We start from the raw sequence: 22,059 nt of genomic DNA on the forward strand, positions 1-22,059 counted from the left end.
TTGTTGATGATCTCTTTGGCTTCCTTTTAAGATCTCTTTCTATGCAATGTTCTGGAATTACACCATAATAAGTCTAGGTGTTCATTTGGGGGTATATTTATCGAGCTTCCTGTAAATGAGCATTGAGGTATTTCAATAATTCTGGAAAATTCTCAACTATTATCTGTAGAACATTTCCTATTCCCCTATTGCCGTATTCTAGAACTCTGAGTAGACAGAAGATAGGACCTTTTAATTTTTTTTTATGTCCATTAACCTCTATTTCAAGATATGAATTTTAGAAGTCTTGATAACTCCTTGCTTTTTGTCAAATCTTCGATGCCTTTACAAATGTTTTTTAGAACTATAATAGACAGTGCTACAATATTTTTTACTATCAAACATAATTTAGAAAACTCAAGAAGAGGAGAGCCTATTGTATTTACCCATATTTTGGTTTACTAGGTTCTTTTTTTTCATCCTAATATCCCAAGCTTCCTTCTTTTATAGTTTCCTTTCTGTTTAGAGAACATGCTTTAGCTATTCTTTTGTGGTAGGCATGCTGGTGACAAATTCTCTTGGTTTTTCTTCATCTGAGAAGGTCTTGATTTTCCCTTTATTCCTGAAAGACATTTTCACTGAGGATAAGATTCTGGGTTGACAAGTTTTCCTTTTTCTTTCAGTTCTTGAAAAGTATTGTGCCAAATCCTGTTGGCCTACATATTTCTTTATGCTCTCAATTTCTAGAGCCATATCTCCAGTCCCAATTTCTCTCTTGAACTTGAGTCACTTATCTTCTGCTGCCACTGGGTGTCCTCATTTGGACGCCCCATGAGCACCTTAAACATACATCCTTATTATTATACCTTCCCCTACTTTCACATGTGTTTCTCTTTTCTTGGGAAAAATACTTTTGTGGAAGGATTTATTTTCCTAACCAATTCAGTGTTGTTGGCGAGAGATTCTCCCAGGGATTTTTTTGTTTTTGTTTTTGGTGAGGAAGATTGGCTCTGAGCTAACATCTGTGCCAATCTTCCTCTATTTTGTATATGCGATACCTCCACAGCATAGCTTGATGAGTGCTGTGTATGTCCATGCCCAGGATCTGAACCTGTGAACCCTGGGCTGCCAAAGTGGAGAACGTAGAACTTAACCACTATGCCACCAAGCCAGCCTCTCCCAGGGTTTTTTTTAAGCCAGATTTTTTAGGTTTTTTCATTGGGAGGATTAGTCCAGATAGCTAACCCATCATTTAAAGGTATTAGAACGGGTCTTGTTTTCTTGTGTTTGTTATTTTTTATTGTGAACTGCTCATTTTTATTAGAAATTTATCCATAGAGAGTTCTCATCAAGATGGCGCTGTGAGCAGACGTTGAATTTGCCTCCTCTCGCGAACACAACCAGCTTACAACAATTTTGGGAAGAATCACACTGGATTGAAAACTGAAAACTATATAAAAAGAACCCCCACAACAAGGAACAGTCCTGACGAAAGCAGAAGAGGCAGCAACTCCAGCCAGAGAGGAAAAAAGCCACCTTTGGGAGCAGCGGAGCTTCTCAGCTGGCCAGGCGGGAGCCAACCTAAGGTACGCAGCCCTCTCTGGAGGAGTGAGGTCCAGAGCGGGGGGCAATACTGCTATAACCATCCTTCAGACTCAGCCCAACTGAGATGGGGGTCTTACTGTCTGGTTTTGCTGGCTATTAACTGCAGCCAGGACACCCCCACAAAAGCTATTGGCTGAAAGCCAAAAAGATCTTGGTCTTAAAGGGCCCACGCACGAACTCACTCATTGCAGCAACCTAAAATGACCAGAGAGAAGGCTGACTGTCCTCTGGTGAAACAAGACTCACCTGGTGGGCTCTGGCGGCATCTTGGTGAGAGGAGGATCCTCTCCTGAGACTGAGACATTGATGGGGGCCATTGTTCTGAGCTGGTCCAGGCATGCTGATGCAGACACCGGTGGGGGTCATTGAGCTGCATCCCTTGGGCTGTTAGCCCAGGGGTCTGCCACACCCACTAGACCACACATTTAATCCAGTTCAGCCAGGGCAGGCAACCCACCCTAGGGACTGGCCCCACCTAACAGCAAGACCTCAGGCTACTTTTCAGCCTGCATTGACTGAGTGCCTTGATCCTCTACAGGCAGGCAAGGGTGTCTGCCTCTGTGGGGCAGGGCTTGTGTGAGGACCAAGTGAACTGTGGGGGGCATTGGGGCAGAGGTGGGGGCCTCTGCAGTGTGGCGGTGGGGTACGCTCCAGGGGGTTGAGAAGTGTGCACACACCAGAACTGTGTTGACAGTGTATGTGGTCCAGAGGCAGGTGAGGCTTATCAATGGCAGAAGAGTTGTGCTTCACAAATAGCCATAAAAAGGATCAGCCCCACCTTCCAAAGCCTGAAAAAACTGAGTGCCCCCATGCCAAGGGCTAGCCCCATTCAGCTACACTTCTAAGAGAACTGACATCAGCCTTGTTGGCCTCAGGCCTATCACAACTGCATGCCCCTGAGCCTAGCAACCAGCTACACTGGGTACCAACCCAATTAAGAGGACACTTGCAATAAGAGTGTGCTGATAGACTTTGTAGCCAACAGTGCTGAGGCCCCCCCAAACCGGATTTACAAACAGCTGGCCAGGGAAGGAAAGATCAGACTCCCTGGGTACCTGCAGAGAGAGCAGCCCTTTCACAGCAGAAGAACACAAGTAGCCCACAAAGGGGTCACTCCTGGTTCTTAAGGTCTGGTGACGAGAGGGAAGCACACTGTTGGGCCTCATAAGGCATCTCATACATAAGGCCACTTCTCCAAGATCAGGAGACATAGCCAACTCACCTAGTACAAAGAAAATAGCACAGTGAAAGAGTTATAATGAGGAGGCAAAGGAATACTTTCCAAGCAAGGGAACAGTACAAAACCCCAGAAAAAGAACTTAGTGAAACAGAAACTAGCGACCTCCTCGACAAAGAATTCAAACAAAATATAATGAGGATGCTCACAGACATGCAGAGGAGAATGGATGAACACAGTGAGCACATCAGCAAAGAACTGGAAGATATTAAAAAAAAAAACAATCAGAAATGAAGAATACAATACTCGAAATGAGAAATTCACTAGAGGGACTCAATAGCAGAGTAGAGGAAGCAGAAGAACAAATCAGTGAGCTAGACGAAAAACTAGAGGAAATCACACAAGCAGAACAGAAAAGAGAAAAAAGAATTAGACAGACTGAGAACAGTCTAAGGGAACTCTGGGACAATATCAAGTGTGCTAACATTCGGATTATAGGGGTCCCAGAAAGAGAAGAGAGAGACAAAGGGGCAGAAAATCTATTTGTCGAAATAATAGAGGAAAATTTTCCTCACCTGAGGAAGGAAACAGACATCCAAGTTCAGGAAGCACAGAGAGCTCCAAACAAGAGACGCCCAAAGAGGCCCACACCAAGACATGTTATAATCAAAATGTCTAAAATTAAAGACAAAGAGAGAATCCTAAAAGCAGAAAGAGAAAGGCCACAAGTGACATATAAAGGGAAGCCCATCAGTCTGTCAGCAGACTTCTCAGTCGAGACCCTACAGGCGAGAAGAGAATGGCACGACATATTTAAATTGCTAAAAGGAAAAACCCTACAACCAAGAATACTCTATCCATCAAGGTTGTCATTCAGAATGGAGGGAGAGATAAAGAGCTTCCCAGACAAGCAAAAATTAAAGGAGTTTATCACCAAGAAACCAGTTCTGCAAGAAACCTGAAGGGACTTATTTAAGTGGGAAAGCAATGACCACAGATAGAGATAAAAAAAAATTATCAAAAAAAACCCAAAACAACAACAATAACAAAAAACAGGCAATAAAATCACTTGTAAGATAAAAGTATAGTAAAGGCAGCAGATCAACTACCTGTGAAGATAACATGAAGGTTAAAAGACAAATGTACTAAAATCACCTATTTCAATGATAAGAGGGTAATGGATAGACACACACTAAACGAAAGACTATATATGATGTGAAAAACATATAATGTGGGAGGAGGGGAGTGAGAAAGTAGAGCTTTTAGAAAGAGGTCAAGCTAAAGAGTCTATCTACTCAATATAGACTGTTATATGCATAGTATATTAAATAGGATCCTCATGATAACCACAAACCAGAAACCTATGACAAGCAGGAAAAAAAGTAAGACAAAAGAAATCAAACATATTACTAAAGATAACCATCAAACCACAAGGGAAGAGAGCAAGAGAAAAAGAAAGGAACTGAGAAGAACTACCAAAACACCCCAAGAAAAGAGAAAAAGTGACAAAATGGAAATAAATACATATTTATCAATAGCTACTTTAAACGTCAATGGACTAAATGCTCCAATCAAATGCCATAGGGTGGTCAACTGGATAAAAAAACAAGATCCATGTATATGCTGCATACAAGAGACACACTTCAGACCTACAGACACTCACAAACTGAAAGTGAAAGGATGGAAAAAGATATTCCATACAAATGGCAAAGAAAAGAAAGTGGGGGTAGCAATACTTACATCAGACAAAATAGACTTTAAATCAAAAACTGTAATAAGAGACAAAGACGGGCACTACATAATGATAAAGGGAACAATCCAACAAGAAAATATAACACTTGTAAATATCTATGCACCCAACATAGGAGCACCTAAATATATAAAGCGATTATTAACAGACATAAGAGGAGAAATAGACAGTAACACAATAATAGCAGGGGACTCTAACACTCCACTTACACCAACGGATAGATCATCCAAACAGAAGATCAATAAGGAAACACTCGCCTTAAAGGACACATTAGACCAGATGGACTTAGCAGATATATGCAGAACATTCCATCCAAAAACCACAGAATACACATTCTTTTCAAATGCCCATGGAACATTCTCCAGGATTGATCACATATTAGGCCACAAAACAAGTCTCAATAAATTTAAGAGGATTGAAATAATACCATGCATCTTTTCTGACCACAAAGGTATGAAACTGGAAATCAACTACAGAAAGAAAACCAGAAAAGCCACAGAAATGTGGAGATTGAACAAAATGCTACTGAACAATGATTGGGTCAATGAAGAAATCAAAGAAGAAATCAAAAAATTCCTGGAGACAAATGAAAATGAAAACATGACATGCCAAAATCTGTGGGATACAGCAAAAGCAGTTCTACGAGGGAAATTTATAGCAATTCAGGCCTACCTCAACAAAGAAGAAAAATCCCAAATAGACAATTGAAAAGCACACCTAAAGGTACTGGCAAAAGACCAACAAACAAAGCCCCAAATCAGCAGAAGGAAGGAAATAATAAAAATCAGAGCAGAAATAAATGAGATAGAGACTAAAAAAAGAATAGAAAAAATTAATGAAACCAAGAGCTGGTTCTTCGAAAAGATAAACAAAATTGACAAACCCTTAGTTAGACTCACCAAGAAAAAAAGAGAGAAGGCTCAAATAAATAAAATCAGAAATGAAAGAGGAGAGATTACAATGGACACCTCAGAAATACAAAAGATAATAAGAGAATACTATGAAAAGCTATACGCCAACAAATTGGATAATCTAAAAGAAATGGATAAATTCTTAGAAACATACAACCTTCCAAAACCAGACCTAGAAGATGTAGAAAATTTGAATAGACCGATCACCAGTAAGGAGATCGAAACAGCAATTAAAAACCTCCCTAAAAATAAAAGTCCAGGACCAGATGGCTTCCCTGGTGAATTCTACCAAACATTCAAAGAAGACTTAATACCTATCCTTCTCAAACTCTTCCAAAAAATTGAAGAGGAGGGGAGGCTTCCTAACTCCTTCTATGAAACAAACCTTATCCTGATACCAAAAACAGACAAGGACAACAGAAAAAAAGAAAATTACAGGCCAATATCACTGATGAACATCGATGCAAAAATCCTTAACAAAATACTAGCAAGTCAAATACAACAATACATTAAAAAGATCATACATCATGATAAGTGCGTTTCATTCCAGGGATGCAGGGATGGTTCAACATCCACAAATGTATCAACGTGATACACCACATTAACAAAATGAAGAATAAAAATCACTTGGTCATCTCAATAGATGCAGAGAAAGCATTTGACAAGATACAGCATCCATTTATGATAAAAACTCTAAATGAATTGGGTATAGAAGGAAAATACCTCAACATAATAAAGACCACATATGACAAACCCACAGCAAATATCATTCTCAATGGAGAAAAACTGAAAGCTATCCCTCTAAGAACAGGAACCAGACAAGGATGCCCACTGTCACCATTCTTATTTAACATAGTATTGGAAGTCCTAGCCAGAGCAATCAGGCAAGAAAAATAAATAAAAGGGATCCACATTGGAAAAGAAGAAGTGAAACTGTCACTCTTTGCAGATGACATGATTTTATATCTAGAAAACCCTAGAGAGTCCACTAAAAAACTTTTAGAAATAATAAAGGAATACAGTCAAGTTGCGGGATACAAAATCAATGTGCAAAAATCCGTTGCATTTCTATACACTAACAACGAAGTAGCAGAAAGAGAAATTAAGAATACAATCCCATTTACAATTGCAACAAAAAGAATAAAATGCCTAGGAATAAACTTAATGAAAGAGGTGAAAGATCTGTACACCGAAAACTATAAAACATTGTTGAAAGAAATCGAAGAAGACACAAAGAAATGGAAAGATATTCCGTGCTCTTGGATTGGAAGAATTAACATTGTTAAAATGTCCATACTTCCTATAGCAATCTACAGATTCAACGCAATCCCTATCAAAGTTCCAACAACATTTTTTACAGAAATAGAACAAAGAATCCTAAAATTTATATGGAACAACAAAAGACCCCAAATAGCCAAAGGATTGCAGAGAAAGAAGAACAAAGCTGGAGGTATCACACTCCCCAATTTCAAATTATACTACAAAGCCATAGTAACAAAAACAACATGGTACTGGCACAAAAACAGACACACAGATCAATGGAACAAAATTGAGAGCCCAGAAGTAAACCCACACGTTTATGGACAGCTAATATTCGACAAGGGAGCCAAGAGCATACGATGGAGAAAGGAGAGTCTTTTCAATAAATGGTGTTGGGAAAATTGGACAGCGACATGCATAAGAATGAAAGTAGACCATTCCCTTACACCACGCGCAAAAATCAACTCAAAATGGATTAAAGACTTGAATGTAAGACCTGAAACCATGAGACTTCTAGAAGAAAACATAGGCAGTACGCTCTATGACATTGGTCTGAGTAGCATATTTTCAAGTCCCATGTCTGACCGGGCAAGGGAAACAAAAGAAAAAATGAACAAATGGGACTACATCAAACTAAAAAGTTTCTGCACAGCAAAGGAAACCATCAACAAAACGAAAAGACAGCCTAACAATTGGGAGAAGATATTTGCAAACCACATATCAGATAAGGGGCTAATATCCAAAATATACAAAGAACTCATACAGCTCAACAACAAAAAAACCAACAATCCAATTAGAAAATGGGCAAAAGATCTGAACAGAGATTTCTCCAAAGAAGAAATACAGATGGCCAACAGGCATATGAAAAGATGCTCAACATCATTAGCTATCAGGGAAATGCAAATCAAAACTACAATGAGGTATCACCTCACTCCGGTCAGAATGGCTATAATTAACAAGACAGGAAACAACAAATGTTGGAGAGGGTGTGGAGAGAAGGGAACCCTTGTTCACTGCTGGTGGCAGTGCAAACTGGTGCAGCCACTATGGAAAGCAGTATGGAGTATCCTCAGAAAATTAAGGATAGATCTACCATATGATCCAGCTATTCCACTGCTGGGTATTTATCCAAAGAACTTGCAAACACAAAGGCATAAAGATACTTGCACCCCTATGTTCATTGCGGCATTATACACAACAGCCAAGACGTGGAAGCAACCTAGGTGCCCATCAAGGGACGAATGGATAAAGAAGATGTGGTGTTTATACACAATGGATACTACTCAGCCATAAGAAATGACAAAATCCGGCCATTTTTGACAACATGGATGGAGCTTGAGGGTATTATGCTGAGTGAAATAAGTCAGAGGGAGAAAGTCAAACACCATATGATCTCACTCATAAGTAGAAGATAAAAACGAGAAAAAAAACTCACCAAAACACATAGCATTGGAGATTGGACTGGTGGTTACCATTGGGGGAGGGGGGAGGGGGGAGGGCACAAGGGGTGATTAGGGTCACATGTGAGGGGATGCACTATAATTAGTGTTCGGGTGGTGAGCATGATGTAATGTATCCAGAATTTGAAATACGATGTACATCCGACAAAAATAAAAATTAAAAAAAATAAAAATTAAAAAAAAAAAAAGAAATTTATCCATAGAGATTCTTTGAGGTCTAAGTTGAAGCTGAGGACTTACTGTTTTTCCTGCCAATCACTTTGGCGCACTACCAATTAATGACTCCCTCAAGTTAGATTTTCCTTTTGACATTTTTCAGACTATATAGGTAACAGGAATCCAAATCCACAATAAGTCCAACTTGTGGTTAATAATTCCCAGGGGATTATTTTAATTTTACTTCTACCAACCCTGGGATGGAGACCGTCAGTTTCCTTGCCATTCTCCTCTGCTTGCTGGGGCGTCACTGTGGGAAAGCTCTTAGGAGTCCCATTTTGCTGTGAGAATCTCACTTTCATTCTCCACCTTGGGTGTGCGCTGGGCTTCACCTTCTGTCCCCTGTACCTGGTGCAATCATTAAAACACAAGCTCAAGGACTCCAAATTTTGCCAAAGTTTTCCAGGGTGGATGCTGGCTTTGGCACTTCCGGATTTCCTGGTTTTACTTCACATTGGAGATTGGCACATACTTTATTTTCCCACAAGCTTAATGTTAAAAAAAAGATTTGAAAAGCTTTCCTATTCAGCATTTGAATTATTTTATTTGGGTGGGTTATTCAGGGTATCAATCTGCCATTCTGATGGAAAAAAGAGATTTCCCATAATATATGATTTTCTTTTATACACTCTTATCTTCTTAGCATATGTCTCTTAGCTGAATATGTTGTAGTCGTAAATATTTAATGATTAAAATCTTTTTATCATTACTTGGGTTTTTTTTTCTGAATAGTTAAAAATTTCTACTTTCAATTTACTGTCAGCTTCTTTCTCCCTCTTAGCCGTCTAATATAAAACAGGCAATTGAAAAATGACTGTCTGAAAAGCGGTGCAGTCAGCCTGACGTGATTAGATGTCATGACAGTGATGTGGCTTAATTCTTTGGCCTCATAATCATCTCAAGTTCTTTGCCTCTGGGTTGAGAACTTGGAGATTAGAGGTGATTTATTGTTTTATTTACACAAAAAGTGAAGGGGAAAACCATTCTACACTTAGCTGGAAGTGTTCTTGAGAGAGAGAGTCTCTCAAAAAGCAAATGGGGATGTAGGGGTTAGAAATGAGACCAGAATGGCTATGGAAATGTTATTTCAGCCAATTTAACAAAATCTACAGAAATAATTACGTTAGAGTGGAAGAAGGTTGCTTTTTCCCAGATTTACTGGGAAAGATTAGTTACTTTCCCCGATTAGTCTGGGATCAGGCTCGGAAGATGGCTCAGAAAGAGACACATACGCTCACGTACATACATGCGCACACACACACTTGCATACTTACACAGACACACACTACAAACACACACAAGTAAGTAGTAGTTACTCAAGTGGGAGAATTTGGCAAATGAGTCATTGGGTTTTGTTTTTTATTTTCTCTCCTCCTCCGAATTCTCAAAGTAATGTGTTCATTAAAAAAGCACTGGAAAGTCCAGAAAAATCACCCATAGTGCTACTTCCTAGTAAAAACAACGGCAACGTTTTGGCGCATTTCTTTTCTTTGCATTTATTAAATATAGATCAGCTTGTATAAGCAATTACACTGAATCCTGCTTTTCTCTCCCACTTAGCATTTCATATTAGGCGTATCCGCATGTTTCCAAATAGTGTTTTAATCACAGCAAACTATTCCTTCATGCGAGTGGTTCACAATGTCCCTAATGCCCTCTCATTAGGCGCTGAAGTTGTTACAATTGTTCCAGGAATAAAATGAGTCACTGTTTTTATATCTCACTGTCTCCTCTGTCTTGGTCCTAGAAAAATAGTGAAAGATTGCTTTCAGTTTCCAGGGTCAGTGAAATCCCTGGGAGGTTCGAGTTCAGCCGTCAATCTGTTGTTACCCCAGCATCCTCCGTGAGGGTTCCCCCCTCTAATTCCCACCCTCCTCCTTGCCACAGCAGGCCTTTCAAAGCATTTCTCCCAACCGCATGTAGTATGTGTTCCTCTTGCGGGGAGTTCTAATAAATGTAAAAAAAAAATCCCCCATCTCATTACATTTCAGGTGCTATTTTAGCCCCTGTTGCATACACGATACATTAGTGCCTGGGGCACCCACTGGTGCCTCGTGAAAAGGCTGAATTACTCTAGACCTGCACTGTGGACGAGCATCTGAAGTGTGACTAGTTCAAATTGAGATACTGTGTAACTGTAAAATACACAGAGAATTTCAAAGAATTCATATGATAAAAACATAAATTATCTTATTCATAATATTCTTTATATTGATTGCATGTTAAAGCAAGAATATTTTGGACATACTGGATTAAATGAAATATTTTATTAAAATTAATTTTTAAAATATATTTTTAACGTGGCTGCCAGAAAATTTAAAATTACATATGTGGCTTGCATTTGTGGTTGGCATCACATTTTTGTTGAGAGGCTGATTTAGAGCTCGGAGCTGGAGTCTGGGCCCCATACTAACACCCCCTCTCTGGAAAGTGCACCCTCCCCTGCTCTCTGCTCAAGCCTCCAAATCCCGGGGGAGGAGAAACCACTGTCTCATCCTCTCTCCACACCCAACCCACCATAGAGCGTGAATTACGGCCTGTGGAAACAGAGGCTTCTGTAGAGCATGAGAGAATTAACTTGGCTGGTCACGCTATTTTACTAACTGTAAGGTCCATTCTGCGTTAACTTGGGTGAGTGACAGTTACTCCCAGGTGGAACAGATGGAGCAGTAAAGTGCTTCCCAAATACTCTGTGGCTTCGGGCGTTGACTGCAGCTTTGAGCCATTTTCTTCTCCTCCATCCGACTTCAATCACTCCTTTTGCAGAAGCCCTCAGCTCCCTTGTGCCTGCTCTCAGGGATTCCAAGCTGAGACTCCATGCACCTTTTTGCCATTTCAGCTGCCAGGCAGATAAAAAATGGCTCAGAGCAGAGCTCCCTGCTCCGAGCAGCTCAAGGAGAGAAAGCTGGAGCTGGCCCAAGCTGATTCAGGAGGAGCCTGCGATGACTGAGCCAGTTTCCCGGGATGCAGCAGTTTTGCAGGCCTGCCAGGACACTTCAGCCTCCTAGACAACTCAAGGACTAGGACAGCAAGAGTTGGGTTACTGAGTGATGGCTGACACACTGTCTTGAACCCTGAGGCAGCAGTGTGTGTGTGTTCAGGCCTTCATTGGGAGATGGCCCAGGGACAGACAGAGCCTCTGGGCTGGGAGCCAGCCCCTGGGTGTGGCTTCATGTGGCTCCTGATTTCTGAACTGTCAGGACTGAAACTCTGAGGGCAGCTGAGATTACTAGTTGCCCTAACCCACTTATAAAACTGGCCAAGCTCCCGTCTAACCACATGTCCTTGTGCTCTCAATTATTTTTATCAAGAGCCTCTGTTTGCACAGAGTCGTATTTCTTGCCATGTTCGTTTAGTCTTTTTCCACTGGCCCCTTCCCTTCAGGCTGGTAGAGGCAGAGTATTCCTTACGGCTTGATGCCAGTTGAGTCTTTTCCAGGTATGACTGGAAGGGGCCTGGCACATTCCCCTCTGAAGCAGGAACTTTCAGGCTGCCTAGTTCCTGGGAACTGAAGTCTGGGAGCAGAGACAGATGGTGGGTATTCCTCACTCACGCATGTCCTGAGCATCTGAGTGCCCTTCTGCTGCGGACTAAGCTCCAGGCCAGCTGCTAAGAACTCAGATGAATCAGGTGTGAACCCACCCACGCGGAGCTCTATAGCCTGTGGAAAGTGATGAGTGCCACTCAAGAGCTATACAGAGTAACCGGGAATTCAGTCGGGGAGCAGACAGCTTTGAGCAAACAGGAAGGGGAGGAGGCCATCATGGGCGTTTCACGAAGGTGCAGTTTGAGCTGGCACTGAAGGGAGACTATAGTGGGCTCTAGAGCAGTGATTCTCAACGTCGGTACTATTGACCAGAAAATTCTCTTTTGCAGGGGCAGTTCTTACATTGCAGGATGTTTAACAGCATCCCAGCCTTCTACTCACTAGATGCCAGTTAGACCCCATCCAGCTTTGACAATCAAAATGTCTCCAGACATAGCCAAATGTCCCGTATGGAGAAAAATCACCCTGATTGAGAACCACTGATATAAAGGAATAGGCAAAAGAATATTCTAGAGAGAACAAAAAACACATGAGCAAAGGACAGGCTCTGAATGGACAGCTGGTGACTCTGTTTCCCTGGAATGAAGAAGTGTGTGACGAGGACTCTCAGGCAAAACAGTGAGAGTTTGGAATATAAGCTCCACAGAGTGGGAGTTTGGGGGGGGAATCTGTTTGTTCCACGATGACACCTAAGCACCTGGAACAGCGTCTGACACATAGGTGAAACTCAGCGGTGTTTGTCGAGTGTAAGAGAGTCTAGGATCACTTTATAGAGGATTAAGGAGTGTTGGTTTTGTTCAAATAGGGAGACATTTGAATATTTTGGAGTAAGAGAAGGCAACCCATTCTAGATATCAGGAATATTAATCAGACAATCATAAGTCAGGAAGATTGGGGAAGAGAATGTAAGGAAATTTCCAAAAGGCTGCTGCAGGTGTCCAGGCAAGAGGTAATAGGAGCTTAGCCACAGATAGCATGTGGAGGGAGATGAGAAGTTGCACATGAGAGCAAAGATTTGACTGTGGGTGATGGGAATAGGGTGGGGAAGGAATGGTGATGTGTAAAAGTAAGGAACACAGAAGAACAAAGAGGGAATGTGGAAAATTATTTAATTACTGACATTTTGCATTTAAAGAATTAACATCGATCTTTCCTACACTCTTCCAAAAAGTTGAAGAGAAGGGAAGACTTCGAAACTCACTTTACAAAGCTAGCATTACCCTGATACTAAAGCCAGACAAGGCCACTCCAAGTAAAGAAAATTACAGGCCAATATTCCTTATGAACCTCAATGCAAAAATCCTCAAAAAAAAAAAAAAAAACAAGCAAATCAAATTCAACAGCTCATTAAAAGTATCAAACAGCACGATAAATTGAAATTTATCCCTGGGATGCAAGGATGATTCAACAAATGCACATCAGTAAATGTGATACACAACATTAACAGAATGAAGGATAAAAATTATACAATCATCTCAATAGATGCAGAAAAAGCATCTGACAAATGTCCACACCCTTTCATAATAAAAACTCTCAACAAATTAGGTATAAAAGGAATGTACATAATAAAAGCCATATATGACAAGCCCACAGCTAACATCCTACTCAACAGCGTAAAGCTGAAAACTTTTCCTCTAAGATTAGGAACAAGACAAGGATGTACACTCTTGCCATCTATATTCAATATAGTACTAGAAATCCTAGCCAGAGCAATTAGGCAAGAAAAGGATGGGGGTGGGGGGAAGCATCCAAATCAGAAAGGAAGAGGTAAAACTGTCTCTGTTTGCAGATGACATAATCTTATATCTAGAAAACCCAAAGACTCCACAAAAAAAAAAAACTGTTAGAAGTAATAAATTCACTAAAGTTGAAGGATACAAAATCAACATACAAAAATCATTTGCATTTCTATACACTAACAAACTATCTGAAAGAGAAACTTAGAAATCAATCTCATTTACAACATCAAAAACAATGAAATACTTAGGAATAATTTAATCGAAGAGGTGAATGACCCATACACTGAAAACTATAAGACATTGATGAAAAAAATTGAAAGAACACAAATAAATGAAAAGATATTCCATGTTCTTGGATTGAAACAATTAATATTGCTAAAATATCCATAGTACCCAAAACAATCTACAGATTCAGTGCAGGCACTACCAAAGTTCTAAAGGCATTTTTCACAAAAATAGGAAAAACAACCCTAAAATTCATATGGAACAACAAAAGACCCTGAATAGCCCAAACAATCTTGGGAAAGAAGAGCAGAGCTGGAGGCATCACACTTCCTGATTTCAAACTATATGTCAAAGTTACAGTAATCAAAATAGTATGGGACTGGCATAAAAATAGAAACATGGTGAGTCTGGCTAAGGGTTTGTCAATTTTGTTTATCTTCTAAAGAACCAGCTCTTAGTTTCATTGATCCTTTTTATTGTTGTTTTAGTCTCTGTTTCTGGTCTGATTTTTATTATTTCCTTCCTTCTACTGACTTTGGGCTTTGTTTGTTCTTCTTTTTCTAGTTCTTTTAGGTATAAGGTAAGACTGTTTATTTGAGATTTTTCTTGTTTCTTGAGGTGGGCCTGTATTGCTATAATTTTCCCTCCTAGTAATGCTTTTGCTGCATCCCATAAGTTTTGATATGTTGAGCTTTCATTTTTGTTTGTCTCTAGGTATTTTTTAATTTCTCCTTTGATTTCTTCATTGATCCAATAGTTGTTCAGTAGCATGTTGCTTAATCTCCACACATTGTGACCTTCCCAGCTTTTTTCTTGTAGTGGATTTCTAGTCTCATAGCATTGTGGTCAGAAGAGATGTTTGATATGATTTCAATCTTCTTAAATTTATTGAGGCTTGCCTTGTTTCCCAACATATGGTCTATCTTTGAGAATGTTCCATGTGCACTTGAGAAGAATGTGTATTCTGTTGTTTTTGGATGGAATGTTCTCTAAACAGGTATTAAGTCCATCTGGTCTAGTGTTTCATTTAAGGCCACTGTTTCCTTATTGACTTTCTGTCTGGATGGTCTATCATTGATGTAAGTGGGGTGTTGAGGTCCCCTACTGTTATTGCATTGCTGTCAGTTTCTCCCTTTAGGTCTGTTAATAGTTGCTTTATATACTTTGGTGTTCCCATGTTAGGTGCATATGTATTAACAAGTGCTATGTCTTCTTGGTGGGATGTCCCTTTTATCATTATATAATGGCCATCTTTGTCATTATCTTTTTTATCTTGAAGTCTGCTTTGTCTGATGTAAGTATGGCTACACCTGCTTTCTTTTGCTTGCTATTTACCTGGGGTATCATCTTCCATCCCTTCGCTCTAAGCCTATGTTTGTCTTTAGAGCTGAGATGTGTTTCCTGGAAGCAGCATATTGTTGGGTCTTATTTGTTAGTCTATCCTGCTACTCTGTGCCTTTTGATTGGTGAATTCAATCCATTGACATTTAGAGTAATTATTGATATACAAGGGCTTAATACTGCCATTTTATCTTGTTGTCTGATTGTTCTATGTTTCCATTGTTTCTTTTTCATTGTATTTCTGTCTTCCATTTCAGTTTGGTGGTTTTCTGTGATGCTTATCTCAGTTTTCTCTTTATTTATGATTTGTGACTCTGCTGTGATTTTTGTGTTTTGTGGTCACCACAAGGTTTGTATAAAAGGTCTCATAGATGAGATAGTCCGTTTTCTGGTAGACTCTTATCTCCATTAGCCTATAGAGGTTCCATCCCTTTCCTCTTCCTTGTCCATATTTTTGTTGTCACAAATTGTTCTTTTTTGTGTTGTGAATTTATAACTAAATCGAAGTGGTTATAGTTATTTTTGATGCTTTCTTTTCCTTTATCTTTTATTTTATAATTAAGTGTTTGCTAACCTATTCTGATATAGAGCTGCCATTTTCTGATTTTGTCTGTCTATTTATCTCCATGCTCAAAGTTTTGTAAACTTTTGCCTTTTTGTTTCAGGCATGACAGCTCCCTTCATCCTTTCTTGTAAGGCAGGTCTAGTGGTGATGAACTCCCTCAGCTTTTGTCTAGGAAAGCTTTTATTTCTCCATCATATCTGAAGGATAATTTTGCTGGATAGAGTATTCTTGGCTGATAGTTTTTGTCTTTCAGTATTTTGTATATATCATCCCATTCTCTCCTAGCCTGTAAGGTTTCTGCTGAGAAATCTGCAGAAAGCCTGATGGAAGTTCCTTTATAGGTTATTTTCTTCTCTCTTGCTGCCCTTAATACTTTTCTTTGTCATTGACTTTTGCCAGTTTTACTATTATATGCCTTGGAGAAAGTCTTTTTGCATTGATGTAATTAGGAGTTCTATCGGCTTCATGTACTTTCATGTCCAGTTTCTTCTCCAGGTTTGGGAAGTTCTCAGCTATTATTTCTTTGAATATGCTCCCTGCTCCATTATCCCTCCCTTCTCCCTCTGAGATACCTATAATCTTTATGTTACTTTTACTAATTGAGTCAGATATTTCTCAAAGAATTTCTTCACTTTTTTTAAAAGAGAGAAAACTCAAATTAAGTAAAATCAGAAATGAAAGAAGAGAAATTACAACAGACACTACAGAAATATAAAGGATTATAAAAGAATACTCTGAAGAGCTATATGCCAACAAATTGGATAACCCAGAAGAATCAGATAAATTCTTAGAATCATACAACCTCCCAAAACTGAACCAAGAAGAAATAGAGAACCTGAATAGAGCAATCACAAGCAAAGAGATTGAAACAGTAATCAAAAACCTCCCAAAAAACAGAAGTCCCAGACCAGATGGCTTCCCTGGTGAATTTGACCAAACATCCAAAGAAGACTTAATACCTGAATTGTGAATTGTGCAGCATGTAGATTAGATCTTAGGTTTAGCCCTGGGATCTTCTTCTTTCCCTCCCTGTCTTTTAGATACTCCTTACCACACTGCCCCACTGTACTGTTATCTCTTGACATGTGAATTGCATCTCACCGAATTTGTAGTCTCATAGAGTGTGAGTATTATGCTTTCCACATAATTATTCAATAAATATTTGGGTAATTGAAAAAAATTTTGCATTTTGGAGGTGTTGAGTTTGAGGTCTATCGATATCCAGGTGGAGGTATATAGCCGACAGTTGGAAATACAGTTGTTGAGCTTAAGAGAAAAGTCAAGAAGTGGGGAATATGGGCATCCTCTGCATGCAGGTCTAGTTGGATGAGACTGTCAAGTATGGGGCTATAAAGGACAGCCAAGTCAGAATCTCTCATGGTGCCCACATCTAAGTGTGTGTGCTGAGACTAGTGGCTGTCCGCTATTATCCATCCTCACCTTCTTCCACAATAACAGGACCCACATTTATAGTTGGGCAGAGAGTTGTCTGAAATAAAGACTATATATCCCAGGTTCTCTTGTCACTAGCTGTGGTTATGAGACTAATTTTAGTCAAGAGATTTAAGAATCAGTGTCATGTAATTGTTTTCAGGAACCTGTCCTTCATAGACATTTGGCACGTACCCTTTGTCCCTTTATTTTTTCCCCATGTTCCATCCTGCTTCCTGGAATTGTGATGTGAAGGGCTGGAGTTCCAGTAGTCTCCTTGGGATGTGAGGATGCATACTACATCCTAAGGATGGAATAATAGAGGCTGGCACGGGACCAGGGCTCTAGATGACTCTGTGGATCCACTATACCAGCCTTTGAATGCTGACCTCCAGAATTTGACATAAGGGAGAGATGAGATTCTATATTGCTTAAGCCACTGTTATTGTGGGTCTCTGTTGCTTGCAGACAAACCTAATTGCAACCGACACAGCAAAAGTAACAGCAGATGGGGAAGAAATGGCCAGAAAATTAGAACAGGAGTGATACAGTGTCATGGAAACCAAGGAAGGAAGAATTTCAGAGAGGTGGTAACCCCACAGTGCGGAAGAGAAGGAGGCCTGAGAACAGACACACTATATTTGACAGCTCAGGGGTCATGGTGGTTTTAGGTAAACACTGTCCCAGGTTAACTGTAAACCAAAATGAAAAGCCTCCTTGCAGCATCTGCAGATACTCATGACCCTCCAACAGATCTACGTTTGGTGTCTGGAAGGTGCCTGAGTATTATGAGGAGAGAAGAATATTTGCACACTCACCTCATATCCATGGACTGTACCAGCCTTCAGGGCATTTGTTAGAACCCACAGTCATTGTAAAGGAGCTTCAAGGTACTGAGGGTGGAGCACGAATGAAGGGCAAGGAGCCTTCCCCCCCACCGACACCCTCTTCTCTTGGCTGATGCTCCTGGTCCTTCACATCTCACCAACAGCCGCAAGTGCTTAGACAGGCACTCCCTGTGCCCGCTGTGGTCTCACATAGCTCCCTAAACTTGCCTTCCATCTTTCCCCTTGTTTACTAGCTGCCTGCCTCAATGGTTTGTAAGTTCTGCGAGGCCTTGGGCCCTGACTGGTTCATTCATTGTGGTGTCCCCAGGGCATAGTCGAGTGTCTGGCAAAGAACAGGAGCTCAAGTTAGTGTGTGAAGTTTCTCCTTGCAGCGCCTGCCTCAAAGTCTTGGTCTTTTGCTTAGTTTGTTCTGGTGCACGAGGGGGCACTTTTTGACGTTGCTTTCTCTCTTGGCTTGTCAAGGTTTTTGTCCTAAAAAGTGGTGATGAAGAAGAGAGGAGAGACAGGGATTCCTGGTTAACATTCGCCTGTGCTGGGGTGGATAGTATCTTACTTAATTTCCCCTTTGCTCATTGAGGGCACCAGGGAACCAATTAGCATATTAATGCCATGTGGTGCTCAAAGGTCTCTCAGAAGCTGGAGGAGTAAAAGTTCCCCCAGGAGTACCTTCCCGTATGAGGGTCCTCTAGTAGGTACTCTGGGTCAGCATCTACTAGAACGGCATTTCAGATACGGAGAAGGACTGGCCTTCTGCATCCTCACATGCTGGCCTCCACCTCCCCTCGGGCCTTGTATCCTCATTCCCTGCGCTCGAGTGACGGCCATCAATCTTCCCAACACATCTTGGCCCCCCAGCTCTGTGCCTTGGCTCAGGTGCTTCCCCATCCTGAATGTCCTCTCTCCCGCATCCCTGCCTCCCCCAGGCTGCCCATTCTCAAGACTCATTGAATGCCATCCTCTCTGGGAAGCCCTCCCTCGCCACCCAGCAGGCACACGTCTTTCTCCTCTGAACTCCAACAACACCTGCTGTCTAGTGTTCCTTTGAAAATTAGCACATTCTGTCTTTGGCATTAAGGTTATTTTCAGGGGGACATTTAGCTTCTTGAGAGGGTGCTGTCTTGGGCTTCTTTGCAGCCCTTAGATATCTAGCAGACTGCCTTGTACGAAGTCGCTATCAGTAAATGACAGGTTGCAGCATCCTGTTCCTTAGCTGTGCTCTCCTTTTGCTGAAGTGAAGAAGAAAACAGCAACACGCACAGTACCACAGCAGCCCCTGCATCCCCCAGTTACGCGGCTTTCACGGCTTCTCATCTTGGACCGTCAGACAGACGAACCACAAGATACAGGGACTTAATTTATTTTCCTGTCTCAAAAAATCCCACAATCTGCTGTGGCTGGTAACTTATAAACTGTAGTAGATGAGTATAAGTAAGATGCAGGTAATTGTTTTAGCAACAAGCTTTAAATAAAGACTTAAATTTCAGTGTCTCTTCTCATTGGATTTCCTGACACACTGGAACTGATCTGAGGTCTCACTGCAATTGTAAACTATACACGAGCCTCTGAGGCTCTTCAATCCGGAAAGCGGGACTAGAGATAACAGAATGGTGAGCACCTCTGAGCAGCACGGCCGTTTGATAGAACAGTTCGCAGGTTACATTTTGTCAGCCGAAAGAACGACAGCTGCATTCGCCCCAGGCTGCGGAGTGTCTCTGAGCTGCTTCTCCTCTGCCTCTGCTCCACTGTCGAGGGCCTTTGGCTGAGACCGGGGGGAACAGGCCACAGTCAGAGCGATAACCTCCTCTTGTGACATAAATAAGATTCTCATTATCAAAAGCTCGTTTTGCAACCATTCCTCATAGTGACTATTAGTCAGTATTCTCCAAATAGGACATATAAATATAGATATAGATATAGATAAGAGGAGATTTATTGTAGGAGTTGGTTCTCATGGTTATGGAGGCTGAGAAGTCCTACAATCTGGTGTCTGCAATCTGGAGACCCAGGACAGCTGATGGTGTAATTCAGTTCTAATCCGAGGGCCTGAGAACTGATGCTATGACTCCCAGTCCCAAGTCAAAGGCCTGAGGACCCATGGGCTGCTGGTGGAAGCGCCGACGTCCAAAGGCCCAGGAGCTCCAGTCTCTGAGGGCCAGAGAAGATGGACCTCCCAGCTCAAGAAGAGAGAGTAAAGTCACCCTTCCTTTGCCTTTTTGTTCCATTCAGGCCCCCAACAAATTGGATGATGCCCACCCACATGGGTGAGGGCGGACCTCTCCACTCAGTCTGCTGAATCAAGTGCCAACCTTTTCCAGAAACACCTCCTCAGGCACACCCAGAGATACTGTTTCACCAGCTACCTGGGCATCCCTTAGCTCAGTCAAGTTGATGCAGTTGGTGCATAAAATTAACCATCACAGTGACAGTCTCAACATCCCATTTTAATTGCATTAGGGCTCATTTTAAGCAACTTGGCCAAGTCAGAAACACAGTCCCTTAGGTACAGCCCCAGCTTATTCAGAGGTTGGCATGAAGGCACATTTACCGACGGCAGGGGTAATACAGACGAAGGAGGGAGCAATGAGGGTCTTGGGACACAGCGTAAAAGTGTGTCCGTGCACCAACTCGCGCTAGCACACCAGCCATGATGGCTCAGATAGTGTCTCCAAAGGCAGCCCTCTCCTCTCAAGGTTTCAAGCTTGCACTTGGGCTGGGGTAAGTCCCTTCCTTGTTTTAAACTGTTATGTTTGTTTTAAGTGTGTTATAAAAAGTTATGGACCAATAACCCTACTTTCTTACTGACAGATTTCTTGCTGAAGCATGTCAAGTCAGAAATTACTGATGATTCTTGAAGGACGAATATTAGGACCAATTTAAAGGCACAACACCACACGGCAATTTGCCCAGGTTAGAAGAAAGGAAAATGACTCCCTTCTGATAGGAGGAAGAATCCTAACACAGAAATCACCGGATTGCCTGATAGCACACATCTAAATAGAGAGCGGGATTGTGTTCGTCTTCTTCATCTGCATATAGAATAAAAAGATTCAAGAATACTTGGTTGTCAAAGAGATGATGGGGAATTCTAAGGCGGCAGCACAATGCCCTATATTTGGAAGAAATCAGGGACCTTCTTGCTAAAAGAAGTTCTGAGACAGAAAGAAAGTTGTTTCCGAGGGTTTTTGCCACAGAAAGCCATGGCCAAGTCCAATATGAAGAAAAATTTTATATGATTTAGATAGTTGCATCCTCCCCACATCAACAACAGATAAATTAAGCTGTGATTGATAGTGGTTAGTGGTTTTCTGGGTTTTTTTTTGAAGTTTGTACAATGTGATGTTTTTTGTTAAAATGTACAACATGATTTAACACACGTACACATTGTGAAATGACTACCACAATTAAGTTAATTAAAGCATCCATCACCTCACACAGTTACCTTTTGTTTTTTCGGTGGTGAGAACACTTAAGATCTATGCTCTTAGCAAATTTCAAGTACACAGGACAATTTTGTTAACTATAGTTGCCACGCTGTGCAGTACATTGGATCCTCAGAACTCACTCATCATATAACTGGAAGTTTGTATCCTTTGACCAGCTTCTTCCCACTCCCCGCAACTCCCAGCCCTTTGCAGCCCTGCTCTATTTGTCGGCATTCAACTTTTTTTTTTTTGATTCCACATCTAAGCAACCTGAACAGTATTTCTGTTTTTATGTCTGGTTTATTTTACTTAGCACAATGTCCTCCAGGTTTATCCATGTTGTCACAAATGGCAGGATTTCCTTCCTGTTTATGGCTGAATAATATTCCATTGTGTACATATACAGCACATTTTCTTTATCCAGTCATCCATCAACAGACACACACATTTTTTCCATATCTTGACCATATTGAGTAATGCTGCAATGAACATGGGAGTCCAGATAGCTCTTTGAGATGCTGATTTCATTTCCTTTGGATATATGCCCAGAAGGGGAATTGCTGGATTGTATGGTAGTTCTATT

At 41.0% G+C, this 22,059-nt stretch overlaps 1 long non-coding RNA gene across 1 annotated transcript; it reads left to right on the plus strand.

Annotated features, from left to right (window-relative positions):
* The first annotated feature begins 1,317 nt into the window (after positions 1-1,317).
* LOC139077389 (uncharacterized) lies at positions 1,318-21,484 on the plus strand. The gene is made up of 2 exons (XR_011529884.1): positions 1,318-1,565; positions 20,860-21,484. It is a non-coding gene; the product is annotated as an uncharacterized lncRNA (long non-coding RNA).
* The last annotated feature ends 575 nt before the right edge of the window (positions 21,485-22,059 follow it).

This window comes from Equus przewalskii, chromosome 19, assembly GCF_037783145.1.
Source record: "Equus przewalskii isolate Varuska chromosome 19, EquPr2, whole genome shotgun sequence".
Lineage (NCBI taxonomy): Eukaryota > Metazoa > Chordata > Mammalia > Perissodactyla > Equidae > Equus > Equus przewalskii.